A 7,295-nucleotide genomic window follows, 5' to 3' on the forward strand; every position below is an offset into this window, starting at 1 on the left:
TTCACAGAACTTTACAGCACAAAGAGTGAACATTAATGTCTGCAAATTAAAAGTATCACTCGAGATGTCAGGGAATTCCAGGACTAATACAGTGTATGTCACAAAAGATTCTAACCATAACACAGATGTATGAAAAGATCTCGGGGAAGGAGTGGCAGGTGGGAGGGAGGTCCTAAGGAAGTGGACATATGTATCCCTGTGGCTGATTCATGTTGATGTATGGAAGAAACCAACACAATAAAGTAATTATTCTCCAATTAAAAATAAATCAACTTTTTAAAAAAGAATCTCTGGGGAAAGTTGTGATCTAAGTAACTCCAGAAATGAGTGGAGTCTGTAAGAATAAAGGCAAAAGAAACTGCTAATAAGTAAGCTCTGTCCTCCAGGTCATAACGTGGTTTCCCATGGGGGACTGCATGAGTGTATGGTTATATGTGTTTATATACATACGTTTATGTAATTCTGTACAAAATGCATACATAATTTATATATGCAGTGTATACATATGAATGTATATATATGTGTGTGTGTGTATGTATCTATATGTAACCCCTGTGGGTGGTAGTAGAGAGACAGCTCAGCAGAATTCAGGGCTGAACAGCGCAGCTGAGACTGCTAGCCATGCTCCTGCCCTCCTGACACGTGGCGAGACTGCATTTCCCACCCTTGCCTGCTGTCAGGATTGAGTTCTGAGTGGAAGAGACGTACACAACTTCCTGACCTGCACGTCATGCATCAGCAGTCTATAGCAGGGGAAGTGGACTAACCCAGTGTTTATTAACAGGGCCCTGGTTACACTACCGCAGGCAACTATGAGGAAGGTACAAAGAATGAGATGTATTTACATACACTAACATGAAAAGACGTCCAAAACATAACGGTTACTAAATGAACAAATTCAGTTAAAAAGTGTCCTATAATATCCACACGTGAGATACTACTCAGCAATGAAAAGGAACAAACTACCACGACACACAGCCACATGGAAGTGTCTCACATGCATTGCTCTGAGTGACAGAACTCAGGCTCAAAACAACACAGTCTCAGGCATTGACAAACTGTGGCCTGTGTGTCAAATCCAGCCTATTTTCAATGAGAATAGAAAGCCCACACATAAATGGTCAATTAATTTATGATAAAAGAGCCAAGAATATACAATGAAGAAAGATGACAGTCTCTCCAATGAAAGGTGTTGGGAAAACGGAACAGATGCATGCAAAAAAGTGAAACTGAACCACTATCTTGCACCATTTGCAAAAATTAACCCAGAATGTATTTAAGACATGAACGTTAACACTTGAAGCCATAAAACTCCTAGAAGTAAAAACAGACCACGGTAAGCTCCTTGACATCTGGTGATGATTTTTTTGGATTTGACACCAAAAGCAAAGGCAACAAAAGCAAAAATGAACAAGTGGGGGCTTTTGCACAGCAAAGAAAACCATCAACAAAATGAAAAGGCAACCTACTGAATGAAAGAAAATATGCGTAAATCATACATCTGATAAGGGGTTAATATCCAAAATACATGAAGAACTCATACAACTCAATAGTGAAAAAACAAATAATCCAATTAAAAATGGTCAGAGGATCTGAAGAAACATTCTCCCAAAGAAGAGATACAGATTGTGCATAGCTGATGCATAGCTGTACAGTGCTTCCCAGGTGGCACAGTGATAAAGAATCCGCCTGCCAATGCAGGAGATGCAAGAGACTCAGGTTCTATTTCTGGGTTGGGAAGATCCCCTGGAGGAGAAAATGGCAACCTGCTCCAGTATTCTTGCCTGGAGAATCCCATGGACAGAGGAGCTTGGTGGGCTACCTACAGTCCATGTGGTTGCAGAGTCAGACACGGCTGAGTAACTGAGCACACACAGCAGAAGCTAACACAACATTGTAAAACAACTACACGCCAATAAAACTTTTTAAGTGTAAGGAGACATACAGATGGCCAACAGGAAAAGGAGGCAGGGAGAGCATGGGGCCTGGAGCACTGTAGGACCCCGTGGCGGGGGTGGGGGTTCAGGTCCGTGGGTGCAGAGCCAGGGGTGGCTTCAGGAGCTGAGAGGCAGTGAGTGTCTGGCCATCAGGGCTGGCAGGGGCACAGTGACTGCTCCAGTCTTCCTCCAGCTGCCCTCAGTGGCACAGAACAGACAGGATCGGTTAGACTTTATCCAAGTGAGAACCATGGAGAGAGGAAGTCCAGGGTGTTCGTAGTGACCACTGCGGCTGCCGTGGCATATGAGCCAGGAGACACAAGGGACAAGGGACGCTGGAAGACTGGGATTCGAGGCTCGGCAGTCCTGGTGGGCGAAGTCCAGGGGAGTGAACTGGAGGGGAGGCCTCCTGGGGGCTAAGGGGGCCTCCCCACCTCCGCCCTCTCCTCGCCTTGGCGCTACCCCTGCGCCTCTGTCAGCTGTGCAGAAAGTGCCCCCTGCCTTCCTGGCCCCCAGCCCTGGCTGCAGGCCTCAGACCTCCTCTCCCCGCACAGCCGCCTGTGTTCGAAACAGGCTGGCTCCCGCCAGACCTCAGCACAGCTGTCCCCGGGGCAGGGTACTCCTCCGCACTGCCCTGTGACATCCCCCACGTCCACCTGTGCACCCACTTCCTGTCTCCTCTCTCTGCTCCCCTCTGGCTTGGCACTGTTTAATTCGTGTGTAGTTTACTGATTTATCCTGTTTATTTTCTGTCTCCCCAACAAGGGTGCATGCTCCTTCCAGGCAGGAGATTTTGTTCCCATCATTCCACACTACATGTTCAGGGGCTGTGGGGTAGGTGCTTCTGTTTATTGCGGTAAAACATACCTAATGCAAAATGTTTCATTTTAACCACTGTGAAGTGTAAGATTCAGTGGCATTAATTACATTCACGACATTGTGTTACAGCCACCACTGTTCCAAAACCCGCTCATCACCCATCCCCGTTCCCTCCCCCACCCAGTCCCTGTAACTTCTCTAGTCTATTTGCTGTGTCTATGAATTTACCTATTCTGTTTACTTCATGTAAGTGGAATCATACCGTATTTGTCCTCTTGTGTCTGGCTTAATGCACTGAGCATGTTTTCAAGGTTTATCCTCGTCGTAGCCTGTGTCAGAATTTCATTCCACTGTGTGGCTCAATAAGATTCCACTGTATTACACATCACACTTATATCTATTCATCTATTGGTGGGCACTTGGTTTGTTTCTATCTTTTGGCAATTGTGAATAATGCTGTTAAGAACATTTGTGTACAAGTATCCATCCAAGTCCTTGTTTTCAACTCTTTTGAGTCTTTGGAGAAACAACCAAACCATTTTCCACAGTGGCTGCGCTATTTTAAATTCTTACCAGCAATGCACAAGGATTCAATTTTGTTCACATCTTCAACAACACTTAAGGTTTTTTCCATTTTCTTTTTTTTTTTAAACTAGAAGTCATCCTAGTAGATGTGAAGTGATATCTAATTGTGGTTTTCAATTGCATTTTTCTAATGACTAATGATTTGGGGCATCTTTTATGTGATTATTGATCATTAGTACACCTTCTTTGGAGAAATGTTTATTCGAATCCTTGCCCATTTTTCAATTGGACTTTTTTGGGTTTTTTCATTTAAAGAGCAATAGGAACTCTTTATATATCCTAGGTATTAATCTATTATCAGATATGTGATTTGCAAATATTTTCTCCCATTCTGTGGCTGTCTTTTCACTCTCTTGATAGTGTCCTTTGGTGCACAAAAGTTTTTAATTTTGATGAAGTAAAAAAAATTTTTTTTCATTGCTCATGTTTTTGCTGTCATTATCTAAGAACTCATTGCCAAATTCAAGATCATGAAGATTTTCTCCTATGCTTTTCCAAGAGTTCTATAATTTTAACTCTTAAATTTAGCTGTTTGGTCCATTTTGAGTCAGTTACTGTATGTGATGTGAGCTAGGGGCTTTAAACTATTTTTACTTGTATTTCCTCCCTTTAAGCTCACAATCCCAAGAAGTTCAGATGAAGGAACTTGACCCCAGGAATGTCAAGAGCGTTTCTAGGGTCACATAGTGGCCAGTGAGTTGCAGAACTAGTAATTAGGCTGTGCACAGGACCCCACCGCCGCCCCCCCCCCGCCCCCAGACTTCACCGCCTGTGGACACCTGGTCAAGGATGGGAGGATGAGAGTGGAGGGAGGCTGTTTAGGCAGGTGGCTGGAGGCCTCCGGGGAGGGACGTCTGAGCAGAAGATGGAGGAAGTGAGGGATGCGCCGCGCCCACTCTGTGCACACTCAAGAGCTGTGCTGTGGGCCTTGCCCAGGGAGAGGAGGCACTCACAGGGGTGTATGCCGGGTGGGGCTGAGCCCACAGGCCACAGCATGAGCCACGGGCAGGGGCAGGGCTTCAGGTTCAAAGGCCCCTTGCTGATCTGTGAGAGGAGCTGGGGCCTGCGAGGGGCTCCCCACTGCAGCAGCAAGGCCCCGGGGGCTTCCCTGTTCCCGTCCCTCCATGGCCTCTGCGGCCAGGAGAGCCCCCCAGCCCTGCAAGAAGACAGAGACTCTCAACAACTCCCTCCCAAAGAAAAGCTTCGTGCAGAGGGCAGCCCGTCTCTGTGGCCCCTGGCTCAGGGCACCTGCCAGCCATCTGGTCCTCCCTGAGCCTCCCAAGGATCCGGATGGTGCCCTCATCCCCCTGATGAATCCAGACCACCTTTGGAAGAAGAACTTCATCCATGACTCTCCACCAAGCCCCACCTACGGAGGGGCTGAGGAGCAAGACACCCGCCCCCACAAGCAGAGACCAGCATGAACCTGGGGGTCTGTCAGAGAAGGGGCTGCCCTTCCCTCCTCACAAGTGGGGCTGTGGCCAAAGACTTGGACTCCGTGATGGTGGGAGGCCCTCACAGCTGCAGCAAGACAACCAGGGGATCTCAGTGATCTTACAAGCCTGGTTCTCAGAGGGAGGAGGTCATGGGGCGGGCACTCAGCAGCCCCCCAAGCCTGATCAGACTTTATGGCCCTGGTGCTCCCCGGGTGGCACTGCTAGTCCCAAGGTCCTGCCAGCAGCCCTTCCGGCTAAACAGATGCCTGGTTTCCAACCTGGGGAGAACACTTGAGCTAATCATTAATCAGATTATTGACATGAGACTTCGTCTTTTTCTTAATTGTGGTAAAACACACATCAAATTACCATCTTAGCCATGTCTAAGAGCGCAGCTCACGGGCATTAAGCATATTCACACCATGGTGCAACCACCAGCACCATCCAACTCCAGGACTTGCTCACCCTCCCAAAATGACACTCCATCCCCAGAAACACTCACTCCCCTCCCCTGACCTCTTGCAGCCCCTGCCCCACCGTCTACTTCATGTGTCAGTGAATCTGACCCCTCCAGGGTCCTTGTGTGAGTGGAGTCAGACAGGATACGCTGTTTGGTGACTGGCTTATTCCACTGAGCATCATGTCCTCAAGGTCTATCCACACTGTACCGTGAATTCCCTCCCTTCTGAAGGGTGAATACTACTCATTTATCTTATTTTAAAGACCCCTGTAAGCCCCTCTCCTTGGCTTCTCTGCATAGCTGAGGTTCCCAAGGGTGAAGTATTTGGCCAGTAGGATCCTGGGGGAAGGAGCCTCTCATCTGTTCGAGGGGAAAAGAAGAGAGCATTCCCAGGCACTGTACCAGGGTGCAGGGCTGGGTCTGCTCTTTACAGGAGACAAAGCAGCGGAGGGCTTGCTAGGGACACAGGCGTCAGAAAGGAGTCTGAGCAGGAACTGCCTCGGAGATGGATCTCTGAGCACCAAGAACGCTGCCTGTGGCCACGTGGGACAGAGGCCCACAGGGGTGGGATTTCCACCCGGCAAGGGCTCAGGAGGCAGCCTAGGAGCTGGGCATCCCCCAGCCAGTCTCCTTCGCTCCTCCTGGTCCTCTGCCCTCAGAGAGCTGTTTCCATCCTCGCAAGAGCATCACTCCTGACCTCCAGGCCCTGTGCCCACGGCCACACAGGACACGGGGCAGGGAGGGGGCAAGACCGAAGGCTGGGCCAGCTCACCTGCTCTCACACCAGCAGCACTTGGCTCCCCGTTGCTCACCAGGCAGCTTCCCCTTCCCTCTTGTTGGCCGAGACGCTGTCCCATGGTTGTCTCAGGCAATCAGACTTTATAGGGCAACACTGAACTAATCACGAGGTTGCGGGAGAAGGGCAGCATGGGTCTTGGATCCGCAGCTGGCAGGGCCTACCACCTCTGGTCCGTCTGTGACCCCTGGAATGACATGGCTGTTACAGTGCTAGGGGACCACAGGGGGCGGGAGGAGAGAGGGAGTGATACGTGCGGACAGTGGGTGGGGGACACGGGGCGGCGGGTGGGGGACAGAACCATCAGCCACTGCCCTGAGCACCGGACTTCAGGCAGAGGGAGAGGCTCCAAAGGTCTTTTCAAGGAAAATCCTGCTGTGATGGGGCCCTCAGAGGAGCTGAAGCCCAGAGGGACATTGTGTTTGGAGGCCCCCAGCACCACCCTGATGATTCTGGATGTGGCTGTGAGCCTGAGCCGTGAGGCTTCAGGAGGGTTCTGTTGGGATCTGTAGGGACTTCAGACCTAAATCCAATTGTCTGCTGCACCTTGAACTGAAACCATCCTCTCCTGAGCCAGGAACGACAGCACCAGCACCACCAGCTGCTGGATTTCGATGCAAATTCGCTAGACTTGAGCCACGCTGGTCCCTGGAATACTCTCAAGGTCAGGGCACTTCTGTGGTCAGACCACAGGTCTTGGGAGAACAATCTTTGGTGATGGGACTTTAGGCTGGAAATGTGGCCCATATTTCCTCCAGCTGGGAGTGGCCCCATGAGCAACGCCTGGTCTGATGCCATGATCTTAGTTTTTTGAATGTTGAGTTTTAAGCCAGCTTTTTCACTCTCCTCCTTCACTGTCATCAAGAGGTTCTTTAGTTCCTCTTCACTTTCTGCCATTAGAGTGGTATCATCCACATATCTAAGGTTATTGGTCTTTCTCCCAGCAAACTTGATTCCAGCTTATAACTCATCCAGCCTGGCATTTCTCATGATGTGCTCTGCAAGTAAGTTACATAAGCAGGGTGACAATACCCAACCTCCCTCTGTTCAGTTCAGTCACTTAGTTATGTCTGACTCTTTGCAACCCCATGGACTGCAGCACGCCAGGCCTCGCTGTCCATCACCAACTCCCAGAGCTTGCTCAAACTCATATCCATCAAGTCGGTGATGCCATCCAACCATCTCATCCTCTGTCATCCCCTTCTCCTCCCCTTCTCCTCCTCATACCCCTCCTTCCACATCTCACATCCTGGCAAAGATTC

Source organism: Cervus canadensis, chromosome 29, assembly GCF_019320065.1.
Source record: "Cervus canadensis isolate Bull #8, Minnesota chromosome 29, ASM1932006v1, whole genome shotgun sequence".
Lineage (NCBI taxonomy): Eukaryota > Metazoa > Chordata > Mammalia > Artiodactyla > Cervidae > Cervus > Cervus canadensis.